Source organism: Triticum aestivum, chromosome 5B (assembly GCF_018294505.1).
Source record: "Triticum aestivum cultivar Chinese Spring chromosome 5B, IWGSC CS RefSeq v2.1, whole genome shotgun sequence".
In the NCBI taxonomy this organism is placed as follows: Eukaryota; Viridiplantae; Streptophyta; class Magnoliopsida; order Poales; family Poaceae; genus Triticum; species Triticum aestivum.
The window spans coordinates 570,301,483-570,325,575 of record NC_057807.1 but is presented as its reverse complement, the minus strand read 5'-3'; positions in this window follow the sequence as shown (position 1 = coordinate 570,325,575).

Sequence of the window (24,093 nt, the reverse complement as noted above, 5' to 3'; positions counted from 1 at the left end):
GTACTGCTTCCCAGCAGTACTACCGCAGGCCCTTGCAGTAGTACCGGCCTCCAGCACGGTAGTACCATAGGTGCTCACGGTAGTACCACTCCTTGGGAGCGGTAGTTGTCGGTGTCAAAACCAGCGGATCTCGGGTAGGGGATCCCGATCTGGGCGTCTAGGCTGATGGTAACAGGAAGCAAGGGACACAGATGTTTACCCAGGTTCGGGCCCTCTCGATGGAGGTAAAACCCTACTTCCTGCTTGATTAATATTGAAGATATGGGTAGTACAAGAGTAGATCTACCATGAGATCGTAGAGGCTAAACCCTAAGAGCTAGCCTATGAAGGTATGATTGTAATTGTGATCGGCCTTCTAAGGACCATCCTCTCCGGTTTATATAGACACCGGAGAGGGCTAGGGTTTACACGGAGTCGGTTACAAGGAAGGAAATATAATATCCGGATCGCCAAGCTTGTCTTCCACGCCAAGGAGAGTCCCATCCGGACACGAGCTGGAGTCTTGAGTCTTGTATCTTCATGCTTCAATAGTCCGGACGATGTATATAGTCCGGCTGTCCGGATACCCCCTAATCCAGGACTCCCTCAGTAGCCCCTGAACCAGGCTTCAATGATGGTGAGTCCGGCGCGCAGTCTTGTCTTCGGCATTGCAAGGAGGGTTCCATCTCCGAATACTCCAATGTATTTGCTATGACGAATAGCGTCCGGCTCTGCAAGATGATCTTCACATGTTATTGTAGGGAACATAGCATGAATCCATTCTGCTGACAATCCTTGTATGTTGTGTCTTTGCATCGTGGCCTGGTCCAACACGAACCAGCGTTTCTTGCTCCACCTCGACTCGCGTTGCAAGGCGGTTTTATTGGCACGTCCTGCCAAAGCAAAGATCGTTTTTCTCTTATTACAGGATCTTCAATCAATATGGGCGTGTGCGACCCCACGACAATCGTTGGTATGACTCTGTGTATTTTGGATAAGTCTCAAGTGGTAACGCTGAGGACTCTTGATATTCTTCCCCTTTATAAAGGGGTCGAGGCCTACGCCTCTTTTCCACCTTCCTTGATCCTTCTCGCACCTTGAGATCTAACACCCAAGACCTAAGCTCCAACACCCCAGATCCTCCAGTATGTCCGGATCCGATGCAAAAGGCCGGTGGGTGGCCTCCTCGATCCAAGAGGAGGATATTGCGAAGCTTAGGGAGGTCGGATACCTGGCCGCCGATATCCAGCACAGGCTTCCTGCTCCAGGGCAAGTCATCCCCACGCCGGAGCCCAATGAGAGCGTTGTGTTCGTCCCTCACTTCCTCCGTGGCATGGGCATCACCCTCGACCCCTTTGTGAGGGGGCTCATGTTCTACTATGGGTTGGATTTTCATGATCTAGCTCCAGACGCCATCCTCCATATCTCGTCGCTCATTATTGTGTGCGAGGCTTTTCTCCACGTCACCCCACACTCCGGCTTGTGGCTCAAGACCTTCAAGTGAAGCCGAAGATGATCGAGGGGCAACACGCAGAGTGCGGAGGTGCCACAATAGGCAGGAACACCGATGCCCCATGGCCAGAGGGTTCTTTCTCGGAAGTGTCCGATGTATGGCAACGGAGGTGGTTTTATGTTACGGCTCCTAGAGGCACAAAGTGGGTAGCCGCCCCCGAGTTCCGCTCGGGCCCTCCGTCATAGTTGGCATCTTAGACCGATGTAGGACGGAATTGGGGGCCCGCTGGTGATATACCAGTACTGTAGAATCGCATCCGGGAGCTTATCGAGAGGGACATAAATCTTGTCAGCATAATTCAAGTGATGTTAATCCGACGGATGTTGCCGTGCAAACGTCGGCCTCTCCGAATGTGGGAGTTTAATCCGGAGGGTCCGCAGACTATTAAGCACTTCTTCGGCCTGAAGCTCGAAGGGATGTGTAAATTATTCTTCGGACCACAAGTGAAGTGTCCGGACATCACCGAGGATGCGGGCCTAAGTTGCAATCGCCTAGATGCCCAAGTAAGTAACCTTAAAGCCGGACACTTCGTTTATATTTATCATAACCATTATTCTAAAAAACCCTCTGTAGCCAGGAATGGCTCACCAAGGCAGAGAGAATCAGGTGTCCGGCGCCACTTCCTGAAGGTTCTCCTGGTCCAACCGTTGCCAAGATGCTTGGCCGGGTGCTCAGCAAAATCCCCTCAGGGAAAGGCGAAGGAAAGGGCAGTGAAGCCGAACTTCACACACTATGCATCCTAACCGGGGGAATCGCTACCTCTCCTATGGAGGATAGCCGGGAAGGGGAGGCTAAAGCCTCCTTCCCGCGCGGGAGGAAGAGGGCCGCCTCCGAAGACTTGGAGGCGGAGAAGCCCAAGCAAGGGAAGAAGGTATCACCAGGGGGCTCTGCCGCGACGGGCACCCTCACCGCGTCGTTCCCACCAACGGGCCAGCCCTCCATCGAGCTGTAAGTTAATCATTAATTCGAAGGTATGGTGTTTCTCCGAGATCCATAACTGGGACTTCGTCTTTTGCACTCCGGCGAGCAGCTCTTCTCAACAGAGTTCGTCTTCGGGGGATCTTCCTCCAAAGATGATGGAGAGTGGGACCCCACCCACCTCTCTGCCTCATGAAGCGGGCGACACCGAGGTGTCGTCACGGAGGAGTCCGGACCTGCCGAAGCCGGAAGCTAACACGTCAGTCGCCCTGAGCTCGGAGCGTTTGGCTCCCACGGGGGGCGAGAAGGGTCCGGCACAGTTCGATGTCCGACCGGACGTACTGACAGCCTTCTGGAGCGAGCCACACTCTCGGAGGAGCACCGCTCATTAATGAGCATGGTGCTCACGAGGATTTCATCCGCTACGAGCGGTTTGAATGAGGCATTTACAAGCTTGCTCAAAGGCTTTGAGGTATGTAGTGAAAAAATGCACTAATTTTTTGGTTGTGAAGCACGCGCTAGGTGTGCTCCCTATGGATAGTAGCCCCTGAGACTTTGGTTGCCCGCCATAGGCAGCAAACAGGGGATCACATAGTAATGGCTGCGCCGTACATGTGCGCAGGTATCTAAGGATCCGGCAGCCCACCAGTCTGTTGAAGTTGCCGAACTAAGGAGGCAGATCAGATCTATTGATGCCGATATCACGCTGGTGAACAAACGGCTGGAAGAGTCACAGGGTATGTGCTCTGCTTCCCTTATTATGTTGTATAGGAAAAATGCGAGAGGGGCATAATATTAATGCAATGTGTTTGTATTGCAGATGGTGCTGCTGCCGTGGAGGCCTTGAGGGCGGAACTTGCTCAGGCCAAGGAGCAAGCTCGGGCTAGCAATGCGGCTGCCCTAAAGGCGGCCAAAGAATTGAGAGCCGAACAGGCTGCTCATCGCCGAAGCGAAGAAAAGATAGCCGAAATGGCTGTGGAGTTAAAAAATGCCGCTGACCGGTATGTACTCCTTGAAGAGGAGAATAAGGCTAGTTCGTCCGAGCTGGACAAGGCACTTAATGCCGCCAAGGAGACGCGGACCGAGATCCGGGGTATGCGGGAGGAGCTCCAACAGGCCGACAAAATCGTGGCTGGGGGCTCCTACTTACTGCGGACGAAGTTTTTGGATCTGAAGTATGCTCCCCTGGCTGGGGCTGGAGTCCTGCAGACGCATATGCGGACTTGGCGAATAGTGCAGCTGACGCTGTCAAGTTCTTCGAGGGTCACAGTGATAAGGAGGTGGAGAAGCTTTTCTGGTCACAATTCAATGCTTCCACTCGCCCGCTGCTGCTAAATGAGAAGGTGGTTGTTGTGGCGGAGCTCCACAGGCTGTCCGGGCTTGTAATACGGTCTGTAATAGACCATCTATGGCCGAAGGGGCCCAAGCCGGATAGCTACTTCGGCTTGGTGCAACAATTCCTTGGGGCCGTGCCTCGGATCGACGCCATGAGAAGGTCGGCGTGCATATAGGGTGCGCGGATGGCTCTTGCCCGCGTTAAAGCCTATTGGACGGATATGGAGGCCACCATTATAGCGACCCAGGATCCGGCGGGGGGCCAATATCTGGCCGAGCACTACTTGGCGCAGGTCACAGAAGGTGCCCGCCTAATAGAGGTGCAGTGCTCGAAGAATATCTTGTTCGAGTGATGAATCGAAACATTGTAAAAACAATGTTTATTTTGATTATGAGGCTATATTTATACTGTTTGCCTAAAAATATGATTATGTCTCCTGTGCGGCCGTTTATATATATATATATATATATATATATATATATATATATATATATATATATATATATATATATATATATAATCCGAAAGTTAGCAGTCGTTGGCTTCAGCCCCCACACATATAATGCGGGGGTGTTAGAGAAAAAATATGCATAGTCACACTTGATCCAACGTCTTGGTCCATTAAGGAGGTGATCGCACGTCGAACTAGGCAACCAGACTATATAGCTGTAACGCTTTCTCTTAGCCATGAGGGTCTAATGGTGGGGCTACTATGTAGCCCCTAGTACTTTCGCTTGCATCCGAATACGGACGCGTGTGTACATGACCGGGAAATGATCCTTCGTTCATGCGGAGGGATCCTAAAGATTCCGATAAGTCTTCAAGTGGTTGATCAGTCTATCGTTGTATCATGATAGTCAGTTTTCGGCTTTCTCTACTGAGGTGCTCATCCGGAATAACCAAGGCACAATCGTAGTAGTTCTCCTTTGGCCACCTTAGCCGATAATAACGGAACGTAAGGCGGCAAACCCAAGAGCCGGGCAAACCCAACATTCGGCCAAAGACATGATTCGGAGCTGATGCATATAAGGCCAAACTCGTGACGCCGAACACTCCCGAAGGTATTCAAACTTTATAACAGATGATGAGCTCAAGAATGCCCATTCATTATAAACCCTGTGTTTCCAGGTACGTGCGTAAGTCTGTCATGGCGAAATGCCAATAACGACAGTATCCTCTGTGGGTATGGAACCCATGGGATGGTTAAACAACAAGAGGCAATAGAAAAGGATTACACAGGGGCTTAATCTAAAAAGAAACCTGTTGAGCGGGGCCCTGCTGCACGTCTGCGCCTTTGTCTCCGTTGTGCGGTATCCTGGAAGGGCATCGCACGAATGTTGCCTGTGAAAAAGAGAACTCATAGGAGAGTACAACGTAAGTATGCGATGGATAATAAAAGTGTAAGATGTTGGCCTGCTAATAAAGTTGAGCCAAGTGTGGGGCTTTATTAAATGTTTATAGCCCCTGGTGTCCTCTATGGGATTACATATACGGTGCCCTGGTTCGATTTTATCTGGGCTACCGGACTCGTCTAACCGTGTCTGTGGTCTTAACGACCAGTCATGTTTTTGTGATATTGGAGGCCGCTTATAGTTCGGCCGATAGGGCCGTCGCGTGTTCCTCTACGCATGAAGAGCGCTCTATCATTCCGCTAACGGTGATGATGCCACGTGGACCGGGCATCTTGAGTATAAGGTAGCCATAGTGCGGCAATGCGTTGAAGCGGGCGAAGGCTGTTCTTCCGAGCAATGCGTGATAGCCGTTTTGGAAGGGTGCAATGGTGAAGAGTAGTTCTTCGCTTCTGGAGTTGCCCGGGGGGCCGAATGTTACTTCCAGCACGACGGAGCCCCTGCCATAGGCTTCAACGCCTGGTATCACCCCTTCAAAGGTGGTGTTGCTTTGGCTGATTCTGGATGGGTTTATCCCCATTCTGCGGACAGTGTCCTCGTATATTAAATTGAGACTACTGTCACTGTCCATGAGGACACGGTTGAGATGGTATCCGTCGATTATTGGGTCCATCACCCAGGCCTCTGATCCTCCACGCCGAATACTAGTTCGGCCGTCCATGTGATTGGAAGTGATCGGATGAGACATCCAGTAGATAGATGTGGGTACGATGGGCTCTACATCGTGCGCGTCTCTGAGCGTGCATTCGTGCCTTCTCGTGAATGTGTGAGTCGCGTGGATCATGTTTACTGTTTTAACCTCTGGTGGGAATTTTTTCTGTCCCCCAATCTTCGGTTGGCGAGGTTCATCCTCGTCTTCGCTTGGTGTGTCCCTCCCCTTGTGTTCGACATTTAATTTGAGGGCCTGCTTGAAGACCCAGCATTCTCTATGCGTGTGGTTCGCAGGTTTCTCGGGGGTGCCATGAATTTGGCATAGTCTGTCCAGGACTCTGTTCAGACCGGACGGTCCCTCTTTACTGCCTTCAAATGGCTTATTTTGCTGATCAGGTCGAGAGCCCCTGAATCCGGCATTGACCATTGTGTTGTCCGGGCTCTCTTCCTTGTTTTGGCGTTTGTGCTTATTACGCCGTGGCTTCCCGTTGCCATCCCTTATTTCGGATGTGTTGGGGTCGCTGGTGCCTTTACGGGCTAACCAGCTATCTTTACCCGCGCAAAAGCGGGTCATAAGGCATGTTAGGGCTGCCATTGTCCTTGGCTTTTCTTGGCCGAGGTGCCGGGCGAGCCACTCATCGCGGATGCTGTGTTTGAATGCTGCTAAGGCTTCGGCGTCCGGACAATCGACAATTTGATTCTTCTTAGTGAGGAATCTGTTCCAAAGCTTGGGGGCGGACTCTCCGGGATGTTGGATTATGTGACTTAGATCGTCTGCATCCGGAGGCCGGACATATGTCCCTTGAAAGTTGGCCCTGAAAGCGTCCTCGAGTTCCTCCCAACTCCCGATTGAATTTTCGGGGAGGCTTTTCAACCAGTGTCGAGCTGGTCCCTTCAGCTTGAGGGGAAGGTATTTGATGGCGTGGAGGTCATCCCCACGAGCCATGTGAATATGCAGGATAAAATCCTCAATCCAGACCCCTGGGTCTGTCGTTCCGTCGTATGCCTCTATGTTCATAGGTTTAAAGCCTTGTGGGAATTCATGGTCCAGTACTTCTTCGGTGAAGCACAGGGGGTGAGCAGCCCCCCTGTATCTGGGCGCGTTGTGGCATGCAGTCGGCTGTTGTTGTGTCCGGTGTTTATTCCGAACTGGTATTTGGCTTGTATGAGCGTTTGGGTGACCATAGTCCCTCGCCGGGGTGTGTCCTTTAGATCCGTAGATGGACCTGGCTGCACCGGCTTTCTTATCCAGATGCTCACGTAGATCGTGCGCAGCGTCAGTAGCCGCTCCGTTGTGGTTGTGAAGCAGTACGTCTGGTCTCCTGGTCGTATTATTCTTTGGTGGAATGGCCTCGTCACCGAATTCTGGCAGTAGTTTGCGTTTTGGATAGCTTTTTGTATGGAGATCGTCGCCATATCTTTCTTCAGTGTCTAGCACCTTAGTCCATCTGCGACTTAGCGTTTCCTGTGCGGCTTTGAGCCGTTGCTTCTGCTTCTTTAGATTTCTCGCTGTGGCCATAAGCTTTCGGTGGAGGTTATCTCATTCCATGCGTTCGTCCGGAATGATGAATGCATCATCGTCCGGACTGTGTTCCTGTTCCAGGGTGGTTTGATGAGCTCGTCCCTCCGGATCATTGTGATCGGGTATCTGCTCCAAACTTGGTTTGGCGTGACCTGGCTCGTCCTGCTGCATCGATGGGTCCATGTGGTCGTTATTGCCTTCGGGGTTTACTGGGATGTCGATCCTTCTTGCGCTTTTGTCGCTATTTTTACTGTTACTGGACTTTGAGTGGCGTCTGCGCCACCGTTTTGGCTTTTGCCCGGGTGTTTTATCTTCCGGATTATCGCCGTTGTCCTTCTTGGGCGCATCCACCATGTATATATCGTGTGCCGAGGCGGAAGTCCGGCACCCCATAGATTCTAAATCTTCTCCTGCATCGTCGTCCATACTGTCGATGCCTTCGGAGTCGAAGTCAAGCACATCAGTTAAATCATCAACCGTGGCTATTAAGTGGGTGGTGGGTGGGTTCCGAATTTCCTCGTCGCCTGCTTCCCACTCCAGCCGGACATAGTTCGGCCCGGAATTTTCTGTCAAAGAGAGAGTTTTTAACGAGTTCAGCATGTTGCCAAAGGGCGAGTGCTGGAAGATATCCGCAGCAGTGAACTCCATTATCGGATCCCAACCTGACTTGGTTGGCTCGAGAGTGCACGGACTGGATCCAACAACCGGATGCGAATCTGGGGGTCCAAAGTCACAGGCCACCACAGAGGTGAGACTCGTGTTCGGCTCCACCACCAATGAGTGTGCAGCCTGCGGGACGGAGTCTAGCCCTCCGTCTTTAGGCAACGCAACCTGCTCCGGATTTGAGTCTGGGGCTACTTCAGGGGTAATATCCTGAGTGTTGTCCGACAGCAGGTCAAAGCCATGACTGTCGTGACTGTCCGGTGCTCCTGGCGCATGCCCGAATCCGTCGAAGATCAAGTCTCCACGAAGGTCAGCCGTGTAGTTCAGGTTTCCGAACCTGATCTGGTGGCTAGGGGTGTTGTTGTCGATCTGCTCCAGATGGCCAAGCGAATTGGCCCGCAGTGCAATGCCGCCGAACATGAAAATCTGTCCGGGGAGGAAAGTCTCACCCTGGACCGTGTCGTTGACGATGATTGAAGGAGCCATTGAGCCCTGCAGCAACAACACAAAGGAACTCTCAATGAAAGCACCAATGTCCGTGTCAAAACCGGCGGATCTCGGGTAGGGGGTCCCGATCTGTGCGTCTAGGCTGATGGTAACAGGAAGCAAGGGACACAGATGTTTACCCAGGTTTGGGTCCTCTCGGTGGAGGTAAAACCCTACTTCGTGCTTGATTAATATTGAAGATATGCGTTGTACAAGAGTAGATCTACCACGAGATCGTAGAGGCTAAACCCAAAGAGCTAGCCTATGATGGTATGATTGTAATTATGATCGGCCTTCTAAGGACCATCCTCTCCGGTTTATATAGACACTGGAGAGGGCTAGGGTTTACACGGAGTCGGTTACAAGGAAGGAAATATAATATCCGGATCGCCAAGCTTGTCTTCCACACCAAGGAGAGTCCCATCCGAACACGAGCCGGAGTATTGAGTCTTGTATCTTCACGCTTCAATAGTCCGGACGATGTATATATTCCGGCTGTCCGGATACCCCCTAATCCAGGACTCCCTCAGTAGTACCATGGCCTCAGGCCAGGTGCAGCTGCTCATGGTAGTAGGGACGGATGTAATTTTTTACATCCGTGCCCTACGCGGTAGTACCGCGCTTAGGCACGGTAGTACCGTGAGCTCTGGTCAGGCACAACAACATGAGCGGAAGTAGGGGCGGATGAATTTTTTTACATCCGCGCCCTACACGGTAGTACTGTGCCAGGCTTGTGGTAGTACCATGTCGGATTTTTGCATAGACCTAAACTCAGCGAAAGTAGTCACAGATGTAATTTTTTATGTCCATGCCTTCTCAGCCTAGACTATCCCTGCCTTGCGGTAGTACCGCAAGGGGCATGGTAGTACCGCGCCAACGGTTCTACCGCTCCCTGTCTTAGAACATCAGGACTAGTCCTGGTCCCTGTTGTGCCAGCGGTAGTACCGCAGTCCATCCCGGTAGTACCGTGGGGCCGTGCGGTAGTACCGCTTGTATGATGCAGTAGTACCGCGTGTCGTAGGCTGAGTTGGTGGATAACGGTTGGATTTGTTCTTCCACTATATAAGGGGAGTCTTCTTCTCCTAGTTGACCACCTCTTCCATCTCTAAGCTCCATTGATGCTCTAAGCTCCATTTTCACCCGATCTCTCTCCCTAGCCAATCAAACTTGTTGATTCTCTAGGGATTGGTTGAGAAGGCCTTGATCTACACTTCCACCAAGAGAAATTTGATTTCCCCCACTAACCCTTGCAGATCTTGTTACTCTTGGGTGTTTGATCACCCTAGACAGTTGAGTTCACCGCGGAGCCATAGTCCATTGTGGTGAAGCTTCGTGGTGTCGTTGGTAGCCTCCAATTAAGTTGTGGAGATTGCCCCAACCTTGTTTGTAAAGGTTCGGTCGCCGCCTCCAAGGGCACCAATAGTGGAATCATGGCATCTCGCATTGTGTGAGGGCGTGAGGAGAATGTAGTGCCCCTAGTGGCTTCTTGGGGAGAATTGTGCCTCCACACCGCTCCAACGGAGACGTACTTCCCTTTAAAGGGAAGGAACTTTGGTAACACATCCTCGTCTCCATCGGTCCCACTCTTGGTTATCTCTTACCTTTACTTGTGCAAGTTATATTGTGTTATATCCTTTGCTTGCTTGTGTGCTTATTGTTGTTGCATCATATAGGTTGCTCACCTAGATGAAAAGTTTAATTTGGGAAAGAAAAGCTAAAAATTTGTTAGTTGCCTATTCACCCCCTCTAGTCAACTATATCGATCCTTTCAATTGGTATCAGAGCCTCGTCTCTTTATTAAGGGCTTTACCGTCCTAAGAGTATGGTCGACACTATAGACGGTGAGTAGGAGAACCCCGGTGTGAATCCTTCTTCATCTATGGTCGATGGGGGATCCCCGGTCTCATGTGAGGAATTCAATGTGGCTTTGGACACATTAAAAACCTCCATGATGATCGAGGTCAAGGCATGTTCAAAAAGTTCCTTGATAGTCTTAAATTATCCACCGCACCTTTGGAAGTGGTCACTCATAATAACAAGGTGGCGGATGCCAACTCCGATAAGGAGGAAGCTTCTAGTGACAAAGTTCCTTTGCCTAGTGGTAAAAGTGGAAATGGCATCTATGCTCATGTTGAACCACCTCTTACTTATGGAGGGCCGGTTCCCTCCACTCATTTAAATCATGCGGGTTCTCCTCCCAAGATTGTGAAGAATGAGGATTTTGACTCCCGGGTTTATCACTTTAAACGTCATTTAAACCATGTTAATACTAATCTTTGGAGAATCATAGAGGAAGGTTTCTATCCGCATGATCGAAGAAATTTCACCCCAAGAGAAGCCGCGGATAATCAATTCAATGAGAATGCTCTCTTCATCATCCAAGATGCAATTCCACCCAAAGATATTGCACATCTCCGACCCTTCACCGTGGCCAAGGAAGCATGGCACCATGTAGTTTCCTTTTACAAGGGAAGCACAAGCATTCAACGCTCCAACTATGAAGTGGTGCAAGATGAAGCCAATGAGTTTGCAATAAATGAAGATGAAGAACCTCGTGAGCTTTACCGGAGATTAACTACTCTCGCGATCTCACTCCGAGATCATGGGAGCAAGGATACGGATGACAATTGGATCAAGCGCAAGTTTCTCAAGGTCATGATGCCTTACCACAAGGCCATGTCCTCCGTCATCCGTCAAAGGCCGGACTTCCACACCTTGTCCTCAAGTGAAGTGTTGGATGAGTTTGTGGCAATGAGGATCTTGGCCAAGACCGCCGACAATGCGGTGCTGCATTCTCAAAGAGCAAAGAAGCCCAACCTTGCCTTGAAGGCCAAGGTTAGTGTTGAAGAAGAGGAGGAAGAGTAAGATGATGAGGGCAATCCCGAAGATACAAAATATGATTACCATGAGCACATGGCTCTTGCTTCAAGGCAATTTTGGAGCAAGAAGAACTCAAGGCCCAATTTCAACAAGAACAACTCTGGTGGCTTCAAGGGCAAGCAATGTGTGAGAACATGTTACAATTGTGGCAATGTGAGCCACTTCGTTGCAGAGTGCCCTTGCGAGAAGAGGGAAGACAATGGAGGCAAGATCATCCGAAAAGACAAAGCCAAGTCCTTCCCCAACAAGAACAACATCACCAAGAGGACTCCAACAAAGGGTTGATGGCTCAAGAAGAATACCATGAGTATGTTGATGATGATGAAGATAGTGAAGCCATGGCCATGGCCTCTGTTGCCATTGCCACAACTCCAGGGTGTCTCTCTTCGACTGACCCAACAAGAACATCACCGCCAAGTTCCTCATGGCCAAAGCCACCAACAAGGTAACCCCCAACATCAAAACTACCATCATTACTAATCCTTCCTTGACGGATTGCATTAATGAGAGTGAGGGGTCTAGTGAGGAAGTAAATGAATATGAGTCTTTTATGAGTAAGCTCAAGGGCAAATCCAAGAAGCACTTCATTGCTCTCTTGGAACAACTTGGTGAAGCTAATGACATTATTGAGGCTCATGAGGAAACCATCTCTAAGATGGAAGGTCATAGTCGTGACTATGCCGATGAGATATCGGACCTCTCTAATGCGCTTGAGGATGAGCGTGTTCATCGTTTGGCTCTTGAGGAGTCACACAACGATGACCATGCTAAATTAAAGAAAGATCTTGATCATGCTCTTGTTGTATCTCGTGTACTCAATTCCGAGAAGGCTAAACTTGGGGTTGACCATGCTAGAATCAAAGAGGAGTTTCATATACTTGACAAGGCTCACAAGGCCTTGAAGGGTGCTCATGCTAACCTCAAGGAGTCTCATGATCAACTCCAAGTGAAGCTAACCAAGGAGAAAGCCACTTTTCCTCATATGGTCTTAATTGATAACGCAAATGCTACTAACCCGTGTTGTGAGCATGTGCATCTTGTTGAGGAGAATGCCAAGTTAAAGTAGCAGCTTTAGAAAGTCCTTGTGTCTTGCATACAAGGTGAGAAGAATCTCAATGACCTTTTGAGCAATCAAAAGGAAGTTCTGGCCAAGGAGGGAGTTGGGTTCGCACCCAAGTCCAAGAACAAGAAGAAAAATGACAAGACCAAACGACCTCCTCCTCTCAAGCAAACTTTCGTGAAGGAGGGAGAGGGTGATTCTAAGGAGAAGAAGAACAATGTGAAGGGTGGTGATGTCAAAAAGGGCAATGCCACCCCTTCCAACAAAGCCGGCGACTTTAACCCCTCTTATGTGTTGCCCCGTGCTAGTGATGGGCATGTTTATGCTAAATTTGTTGGTTCTCCTTATGAGTACATTGAATGGTCTGGGTTCCTAAGACCCTTGTTACTAACATCGAAGGACCCATTACAAAATGGGTACCTAAAACCAAGCATTAATCTCTTGTAGGTGTTTGCTTCTGGTGGGGGATCATGGTTGCTCGATAGTGGAGCAACAAATCATATGACCGGAAGCAGTGATTTGGTGGTGGACGTGCATAAGATTCCATCTATGTCCACCAATGTCGAGTGGGGTGATGCCTCGTCCTCCTAGGTATTGGGTCTTAAAAAGGTTGTCATTTCTCATGATCTCACGATTGAGAAAGTCATGATTGTTGAGTCCCTTGCATACAATTTACTTTCCGTTCGTCAACTTGCACTCATGGGTTTTACCACATTCTTTGATATTGATACCGTGGATCTCTTATGGAGCAAGACTCTTAAAGTAGCCTTTTTTGGGCATGTCAAGAACGGTCTTCATGTGATTAACTTTTCGGAGTGACCCACTAAGACCGCGACATGCCTAATGGCTAAAGTTGATGTGGTATGGCTTTGGCATCGCCGTTTAGCCCATGTCAATATGAGATTTTTGCAAAGTATTCTCAAGGGGGACCATGTCCGTGGACTAACAAATGTTCGTTTTGCCAAAGATCGTGCTTGCAGTGCTTGTATCGAAGGAAAGTTACATGAGAAGGCTCACCCTCCCACAACTATCATCTACTCGAAGATACCCTTGGAGCTCCTTCACATGGATCTCTTTGGGCCTCCATCCTTTTATAGTCTTGGGGGTAGAAAGTATTGCTTGGCGATCGTCGATGATTACTCAAGGTACACTTGGGTATATTTCTTCAAGAGGAAGAGTGAAACTCAACAAACTGTCATCGAATTTGCAAATGAAGCTCAACGTGAACACGATGCAAAGATCTTGACAATAAGAAGTGACAATAGCACTGAGTTCAAGAACTACACCTTGGATGAGATTCTTAGTGATGAGGGGATCAAGCATCAATATTCCGCACCATACACCCCTCAACAAAATGGTGTTGCAGAGAGGAAGAATCGGACGTTGATGGATGTGGCAAGGACCATGATGGCAGAGTTCAAGTCTCCTTACAACTTTTGGGCCGAAGCCATCAACACCGCATGTCATGCATCCAATCGGCTCTATCTCTGCAAAGGCTTGAACAAGACTCCATATTAAATACTCACCGGTAAAAATCCCAACCTCAAGTACTTCTGGGTGTTCGGTTGTAAGTGTTTCATTCTCAAGAAAGGTGTTCGGTTATCTAAATTTGAGGCTAGAGCTCATGCGGGCATATTTGTTGGTTATGCTACAAACTCTCATGCTTATCGTGTCCTCAACAAGTCCATGGGACTCATTGAGGAGACGTGTAACATGGAGTTTGACGAGAATAACGGCTCCCAAGTGGAGCAAAGTGGTATTTGTGATGTAGGTGATGAAATTCCTCCCCAAGCCATAAGAAGAATGGGTGTTGGTCATATCCTACCCATTGAGGAACCCCTTGTGGCCGAAGGTGAAGGACAATGCTCCACTCAAGTGGAGCCATCACCGACCCAAGACCCACACGCTTTCAAAGAACAAAGTGAAGGCCCTCAACCACGTGAACAAGATCAAGGGCAAGATCAACCTCAAGATGGTGGTGAGCCACCAAGTGATGCCCAAGGTCGAGTTCTCCCTTCCGAGCAAGTTCAAGATCAAGAGCAAGCTCAAGATCAAGAACAAGCTCATGACGATGCTCAAGATGATCAAGTTTCTGCTCCTCTCTTCACGCCTGAGGAGGAATTAGAGCATCGTGCCGCGAAGATTGCTTCCAGGCTCACAACCAAAGGTCATCTCATGGAGAATTTGGTTGGAAGACTAAGAAAGGGGGTAAGCACTCATAGACAATTAGCAAACTATTGTGAACATCACGCGTTTGTTTCTTGTGTCGAACCCCAAAAGGTATATGAGGCACTCGAGGATCCGGATTGGCTCAATGCCATGCATGAAGAACTCAACAACTTAGAGCACAACCAAGTGTGGAGATTGGTTCCAAGGCCAACGGGGAATCATAATGTCATTGAAACCAAGTGGATATTCAAGAACAAGCAAGATGCCCATGGGATCATTGTTCGCAACAAGGCTCGTTTGGTGGCACAAGGCTACTCCCAAGTCGAGGGTATCGACTACGGTGAAACCTTTGCTCCCGTTGCTCGCCCTGAATCTATTTGTTTGTTGATTGCTTATGCTTCTCATCATAATTTCAAGTTGCAACAAATGGATGTGAAGAGTGCTTTTCTTAATGGTCCTATTAATGAGCTGGTGTATGTCAAACAACCCCCGGGGTTCAAGGATCCCTATTTCCCCGATCATGTGTACCAACTCAACAAGGCACTCTGTGGCCTTAAACAAGCCCCACGTGCTTGGTATGAGCACCTTACCGAGTTGTTGCAAGATTGTGGGTTCGAAATTGGGAAAATCGACCCCACTCTTTTTACTAAGAAGGTCAAGGGGGGTTGTTTGTATGCCAACTATATGTTGATGCATGATATCATCTTTGGTTCCGCTAACAAAGCTTTCAATGAGGAATTTTCCGCTCTCATGACCTCAAAGTTCAAGATGTCTGATGGAAGATTTGAATTTCTTTCTCGGGTTTGAAATCAAGCAAAGAAGAGAAGGAACCTTCATCAACCAAGCCAAATACACTCAAGACATGCTCAAGAGATTCAAGCTAAGTGATGTCAAGCCGCCTTCCATTCCAATGCCCGTCAAATGCCAACTTGACATATATCCCAATGGTAAAGCGGTGGATCAAAAGGTATATCGCTCCATGATTGGCTCCCTGCTTTACCTTTGTGCATCTAGACCGAATATCATGTTGAGTGTGGGAATTTGTGCATGGTTTCAAGCCGCACCTAAGGAAAGCCACTTTGTGGCGGTCAAGCGAATCTTTCGATATTTGGCCCATACCCCAAACTTTGGCTTATGGTACCCAAGAGGAGCCAACTTCGATCTTTTGGGCCATTCAGACTCAGATTGGGCGGGAAACAAAGTGGATAGGAAGTCCTCTTCCGGAGGGTGCCAATTTCTTGGTTGCTCTTTGGTGAGTTGGTCTTCTAAGAAGCAACATTGTGTATCTCTCTCGTCCACCGAAGCGGAGTATGTGGCTGCCGGTAGTTGTTGTGCTCAACTTCTATGGATGAGGCAAACTTTGAAGGATGATGGTGTCACTTGTGACGAAGTGCCTCTTTGGTGTGACAATGAAAGTGCCACTGTCGGTGTCAAAACCGGCGGATCTCGGGTAGGGGGTCCCGAACTGTGCGTCTATGCGGATGGTAACAGGAGACAAGGGACACGATGTTTTACCCAGGTTCGGGCCCTCTTGATGGAGGTAAAACCCTATGTCCTTCTTGATTGATATTGATGATGTGGATGTTACAAGAGTAGATCTACCACGAGATCAAGGAGGCTAAACCCTAGAAGCTAGCATATGGTATGATTGTTGTTATCATTGTTGTCCTACGGACTAAAACCATCCGGTTTATATAGACATCGGAGAGGGCTAGGGTTACACAAAGTCGGTTAAAATGGTAGGAGATCTACATATCCGTATCGCCAAGCTTGCCTTCCACGCCAAGGAAAGTCCCATCCAGACACGGGACGAAGTCTTCAATCTTGTATCTTCATAGTCTTAGAGTCCGGCCGATGATGATAGTTCGGCTATCCGGACACCCCCTAGTCCAGGACTCCCTCAGTAGCCCCTGAACCAGGCTTCAATGACGACGAGTCCGGCGCGTATATTGTCTTCGGCATTGCAAGGCGGGTTCCTTTTCCGAATAATTTGTAGAAGATTGTGAACACTAGGATAGTGTCCAGCTCTGCAAAATAAATTCCACATTCCACCGTAGAGAGAATAATATTTACACAAGTTCAATCTGCTAACGTATTTCATGGCGTGACGTCACACCACAACCAAGCCTTTACTTGAATCGTTTTTATTATACCGCCTCAGCGCATTTAGCGAAGCGGTTTCCTTGGCACGTCTTGTCGAAGCAGAGATCGTGCTCCCCTTATTCCGGGATTCTCATCAATACGGACGTGGGTAACCCAACCGCGCCATTGATTGCGGCGCTTGGGAGAAAAGCGAGTTTTACCAGGCCGGTGGGGACACATAGTTTCGTCTGCCCATATATAAGGGGATAAGGATCCACCATTTTACCTGCGCCTTCTTCCTCCTTTGCTTATCCATCTCCGTGCACTCGAGCTCCAGCACCCAAGTCCGCACATCTCGCCTCGACCTCCTCCAGTCATGTCCGGAGCGGGAGGCAAATGGATGGCCTCCTCCGTTACGGAGGGGCACATTGAGAGGCTGCGCGGCGTCGGATACCTGTCCAGCGACATCGCGCACCGGCTCCCCAACAAGGGGCAACTCATCCCCACACCCAGGCCCCATGAGAGGGTGGTATTCCTTCCCCATTTCCTCCGCGGACTGGGCTTCCCACTTCACCCCTTTGTCCGGGGGCTCATGTTCTACTACGGCCTGGATTTCCATGATCTGGCCCCAAATTTCATCCTCAACATTTCGGCATTTATCGTCGTGTGCGAGGCCTTCCTCTGCATCCAGCCCCACTTCGACTTGTGGCTCAAGATCTTCAATGTCAAGCCGAAGGTCGTGAAGGGGAACCAAGCGGAATGCGGAGGCGCCATGGTGGGCAAGATACCCAACGTTACTTGGCTCGAGGGCGCCTTCGTGGAAACCATCAAGGGGTGGCAATCGGGGTGGTTCTACATCACCGAGCCGCGTGACCCTAAATGGGCAGCGGCCCCCGAATTCAGATCTGGCATCCCCACACGACTCACCTCTTGGAAGGAGAGTGGCCTGACTTGGGGCAATTCGGAGGAGCTGACCGGACTCCAAGCCTGTATCCAGAAGCTGGTGGACAAGAAGCTCAAGCTTGTCAACGTAGTCCAGGTCATGCGCATCCGCCGGATCCTCCCGTGCCAACAACGGCCCTTTAAACTGTGGGAGTTTGATCCGGCTCAGCACCGAACCTTGAGCGGGCTCTTCGACACTAAGTATGAAGATGCCTAGAAGGTGCTTTTCAAGGGCGCCGAGGCCCCCGCATCCGCTACCGAAGATCGCGGATTCCGCTCGCAGCGTCAGGCTGACGAGGTAAATGATCTTACCCTTTACGGGACACTTGTTTTCCATAGTTTGACTCTATGCGGGATCTAAACTCCCTTTCCTTTGACAGGACTGGCTGAAGAAGGCCGAGCAGACTAACTGTCCGGCCCCTTTGCCAGAAGACCCAGTGGATGCCCATCTGGCGGGGCTGCTGGTTCCGGCACCCCATGTGGTGCTGGAGAAGAAGGCCAAGAAGGAGGCCACGGGTACTCGAAAGAGTTCCCGTTTTCAGGTGTCTGACGACTCCAAGGCGGACTCCTCCCCCGAGGAAGAGGAGGAAAAGAAAAAGGTCTCTCCCCCAGCGGGGGAGGGAAGAAAAGGAAGGCCTCCCTAGCTAGGGAGGCCGAAGGGTCCAAGAAGGGAAGGACTCTTCCCCCGGACTGTTCCACCAACGCCGGTGACGACGACAAGGATTGGCCTTCAAGGGCCAAGCCCCTAGCGTAAGTATCCGAACTCCCGAATGACTTCATGATTTCTCTTTTTGCCACTTGGTGTCTTTCTAACGCCGCATACAACCCTGCAGTCCGCCCAAGGACGATCTTCCCGCTTCGTCGAGCGGGTCCTTGGGTTCGTCGGATGTGAACAGCACTTCACTTCCAACCGCCTCTTCTCCCCGCGACGCTGACGACGTCGAGGTGGGATCCCAGAGAGGGACCCATTTTGAGGAGGAGGACCCGGAGGTAGGACATGGCGACCTCCCGGACTTCGTGCCGGACTCCGCACCGGAACCTGCAGTGGTTCCGGAGTCCGGCGGGCGGCCCCTTCACAAGAAGGGCAAGACCGTGGCACCGGCGGCCTCCGTCCAACCGGAGGCGCCGGATAACTTGCTAGAGGCGCTCAACGGCGCTTCCATCAAGGAGGAACACCACACTGTCATGAGTGCGGTGATTCAGAAGGTCCAGCTTGCCAAAAGCGGGCTGACCAAAGCCTGCAGCAGCCTTCTATCAGGCTTTCAGGTAAGAATATTAATATATGTAAAATAGTACCGCATAGACAGTAGCCCCTGATGCTCGGTTTGGTGTTCGGAAAGAAAAGCCGGACTGAGGATCTAAAAAGATATACGCATGAGTCATAAAAAATATGTCGATATGGGATTGCAGGCTACCCTACTGACCTCTGTCGCACTGACTGCGGAGGTCAATGCTTTGAAGCAAAACCTCGAGCGGTCCGAGAACGAGCTCGGCCGTGCCAAGAAGCAACTCGAGGACAAAGAAGGTGAGTAGCACCTTATTAAATTTGTACCTTACAGAAAAGGATTTGGTTGCAAAAAGAATGACAAGGATAACGTGGGTATTGCAGGGGCCACAGACGAGGTGGCGACCCTGAAGGAGGCAGTGTCCGTGGCCGAACGTAATGCGGCCACGGAGCGCGCTGAGCGAGAGAAGCAGGAGGCGCGGGTGGCGGAGGTACGGCAATGTCAGGACCCCGATCCTAAGTCACACCGATCTAGCATGTAACACATCATATCACTTTGCGGCCTCACGCACGGTATTCGCACGGGTGCCACCTTACCTGGCCCGGGACCGTTTGCGCATTTTGGCTCACGTATATGATAGTGCCGCTAGCATTCATATGACAAAGAATCCGGGCTGACATGGCTAGTCGTGAACCCAAAGTGGCACTAACTTACAGGGACAGGCATACATGACCCAACAACGACCATGTCGATCATCAGCGAGTGAATCCAGGCTGTAGCACTGGGCTAGCAGGACTCTGGTGAACCGGGCTGTAGCGGGCTAACAGGACTCTGAAATTCATCGCATGACATTTCCCCGAGGGGACAGACACAGGAACGAAGAAGGACATATGCCGGCCAGCCTAAGTGTTTCGGAGCAGTAGCAAGCTACCATGGCTCAGTGGAAACACTAGGAGACATTTCCCGGTAAGAGAGGCTACTAAGGATAAAGAACTAGATGGTCAGATCCCACACATACCAAGCATTTCAATAACATACACACAATATGCTTGATATGTGCAAATACAACATGGCATCACAACATGACTCTATAACTCAAGCATTTTATTCAATAGGCTTTGAGGAGCGAGATATTACAAACATGAGTCTCATGAGCCAGCATTCAGAGCATACAAGTCAAAGCACAAGCGGAAGCTTAACATGTCTGAGTACAGACATCTACAAATGAAAAAGGCTGAGAAGCCTGACTATCTACCAGATCCTGCCGAGGGCACAAGATCGTAGCTGAGGTAACAAGCTAAACGTCGAAATCCACGCGGTACTACTAGCAAGACTGAAGTCTCTCTGCAAAAACATAAATTAAGCAACATGAGTACAAATGTACCCAGCAAGACTTACATCAGATCTATCTACATATGCATCAGTATCAACAAAGGGGGTGGTGGGGTTTAACTGCAGCAATCCAGCTTTGACTCGGTGGCTATCCTGAACAACGACTGCCAGTAACTCTTTTGAGGTGGCGCACACGAGTCCACATATTCACCATATCAATACACCACTATGGATCCGCTCCCGTCTCCCTACGAGAACGCCATCCATAGCACTCACACTTATCTTGCGAGTTTTAGAGTATCCACTTTCACTTGTCTATGAACTGTACAGGCAACCCAGAAGTCCTTTACCGCGGACACGGCTATTCGAATAGATCATATTAACCCTGCAGGGGTGTACTTCTTCACACACGCTCTCACCACTTACCGTCGTTTACACGACATGTACTCGGCAACCTTCAAGCGGAAGCCCAGCGAGGGTGTCGGCCACGACCTGACTAACCACACAAGTCTCTCGTCCAGGTTTATCGCCTATTCGGGTTCCATCCGCAAGGAGATCCGGCCGGGGTGTCGCTCACGGCCCCAAACGATGTGTGCAGGGTTCCCAAGCCCACCTCGACGGGTGGATCTACACTTGGTACACCGTGCCACTGTGCCTAGTCTGTCCCAAGCCCACCTATACCGGGTGCCACTTGGTAGACTACTAACACTACCTACAAACACCAGAAACTAGTTGCAACTCCTGGACAGAGATCGAGTTGATTAATAAGTCGAGAGAGTCAATTAAGGATCCCAATGTGTGGTAGTAGTTGTTCATGGATCACAAACACAGAACTCAGTTCCTGAGGACGGCTGCAATGAGACAACCCACCATGTACTCCTACATGGCCTCTCACCGCTACCTTTACCAAATCGTGTTCACACACTTAGCTCTCAACAGTAGGACATGTTCACCACATTCCAATTCATCCCCGATGAATCAGACCTGACTCAACTCTAAGCAGTAGCAGGCATGACAAACAAGCATGAATGAGTAGGCACATCAGGGCTCAAACAACTCCTACTCATGCTAGTGGGTTTCATCTATTTACTGTGGCAATGACAGGTCATGCAAAGGATAAAGGGGTTCAGCTACCGCAGCAAGTAACAAATGAATCGTTGTTGTCCTAATGCAGTAAAAGAGAGCAGGAGCGAGAGAGTGGGATTTTATCGGGATGAACAAGGGGGTTTTGCTTGCCTGGCACTTCTGAAGATAGTATAGTTCTTCATCGGTGTCATCGAACTCATCGTTGGAACCACGTCTATCGAGAGGGAACAATTACCGGCAACAAAGAGGAAACACAATCAATGCAATGCACATTATGATGCATGATCATGACCTGGCAACATGCTGGTGTATTGAGCTAATGCAGCTAGCAACAAAGTTAAATGAAGTTGGTTTGAACCCTGAGTTCAAAATCAAACTCCATATGTGAATTCAAATGTCATTCCTATTATTTGTACTAAACAGCAGCTATAAGTTGTTCTAACATGCATAAAAATGGTGCAGATGGATAGATTGGATTTTTCTGATCATTTTTCATATATAAATTATTTCATTTGGAGTTACGGTTGAATTTCTATGATTTTTAGAAGTTTATACTATTTTCTGGAGCAGCTACGCGAAGAGGGTGGAGTGGTGCATCCAACGGTGGCGGTGGCGGATGCTGGGGTGGCTGGAGTTGTCGCCGGCGACGACCGTGGCGGCTGCCGGAGCTCGGGTGGTCGCGGGATCGGTGCTGAAGCTCGCAAGCGAGCCAACTGATGCGCTGGGGCTGCTCTAAGGGGTGCTACGAGCATGGTGGAGTCGCCGGGGTGACCAAATGGTCACTGGAGCTGCGTTGACGGCGAGCTCGGCCGGCGGCGTGCTGCGGGCAGCAAGGGGGCGACGGCTACAGCGAGCAAGAGGCAACGGGGTTAGGGGGGTTAGATGCAGGTGCTCACAGCAGGTCCAAGGAGCGCGAGGGCGAGGTCGGGGACGTCCGGTAGCTCCCGAATCGGCGGCGATGAGCTTCGGTGGCCGGCGACGGAAACGGCGATGGTGGCGGCGCTGCAGCGTGTCCGGGACCTCGTGGCTCGGTGGAGAGGAAGAGGGGGTCGAGGCGGAGCCTCTGGGCGTAACGACGAGGCGAGGCAGTGGCTATGGCCACGGCGGTGCTCGTCGGTGGCGACGGCTGCGCTCGGGTGCGAGAGGGAGAGAGAGCAGAGGGAGGGGGAGCACGGGAGAGAGTGAGAGCGGTCCAGGTGGGGTGTGTGGCGCTCCGTGGCGTCATCTAGGAGCACCGGGGAGGAGCCAGGCAGACAGGGAGGGAGGAGGTGGCCGGCGCAGGGCGGCCACGCGCCTCCGTCCTTCTGGCGAGGGAGGAAGACGACAGGGAGGAGGCGGTGATGGGCTGGGCCGCTGGAGTTGGGCCAGGTGGGTTGCAAGGTGAGCGCTAGGTACTTCTCTCTCTATTTCTCTTTTCCTGTTTCTATTTTCTATTTATGTGTAAATATTGGGCTTATTAAAAATAGTAAAACGTTTCCAAAAATCCTGCAAATAATTGTGGGCTCTGCTGGGATTATTCCTAACAGCCCACACTTAAGTTCAGAGTTAATTGAGCACTTAAAATAATATATATCATTTAAATGCCCAATTGCAAATAATGTATGATTTAATTCAGTGACCAAATATGTCATGGAAAAATGTGCAACACCACTGGTTATGGTTTCTAGCATTATCCAGAAATGATGAACATTTTTGAAAGCCATTTGGACTTACTGGAAATATTTTAGGTGAACCTAGTGAATTCCTTTAATGCTAGGGTTTGAACATCCCCCATTTCAAATTCATTTGGAAATTAAACATGATGCACACATGAAGGGCTAGCCTAGTGCATACCATAACTAGGGATGTGAGAACTCACCCCCTCTAAACAAGAATCTCGTCCCGAGATTCAAGCGTAGGGTAGGATGAAGGGGGAACGCAAACTAACATAATCTTCATGATCCAGGTGGCACTTCATCAGAACGTTGAATCGATCACCATCTTGTCTCGTCGTCTTGCTCTGAGAACTCCAACTAACATGACAAGAAGAGGAAAGGAAAACTCTAGAAGAATCGATCTTCTCGAAGACCGAACAACTCAGGATCAATTCATGGGATGAGACATAGCAACACCACTCGAGCTGAGACACAAAACTCACATCTAGAGGGATGGAGTGGAACAAATGACAAGGGTTCACTAGGTAGACAACAATTCCACGCTTAAAAGGGTGGTGAACGGTTGTCAACGTAGCGAGGAGTTGAGTTGCCATGATGCCACAGCGGGACATCCTGGAGGAGGGTGATTCGTAGATTATTACCTTAAGTGGCAAAAAGAATTACCTTTGATTCAGAGATCATTGAAAATCTTTTATACCAACCTAAGGCAATTCTTGAGCGACCATTTGGAGGGGTTCGGTAGAATGGCATACCCGGATTAGAATGGATGATGTGGATTACCTTGTTGAAAACAACACAAGGGATGATTTTAGTAACTGGGGAGAAGCTCAACAGAAGAGAGTGAGTCCACTGTTTGAATAGTTATAGCATAATCGAGGAAACTGAGAGCAATCCAGTTAGTGCCGATGATAACACCTAGCGCTTGTGCGTGCTCTCAAGAACTTGAGCATTTCCATATTCATCAAGGTTTTACCAATATCCGTGTCAAGGATCCTGGCAACACAACGTACTACCATGATGAATGCCGGTAGAAGATGTAGACGCAAGGAAGATAACACCTTCTCAGATTTCACCTTGGCGGGGCCAAGGGGACAAAATCTGGATGATCGACCGAGAGACATTTAGCACTCTGCTTCTAATGTTCTCCTTGATGTGCTACTATAACCCATTCATAGATATGGTTT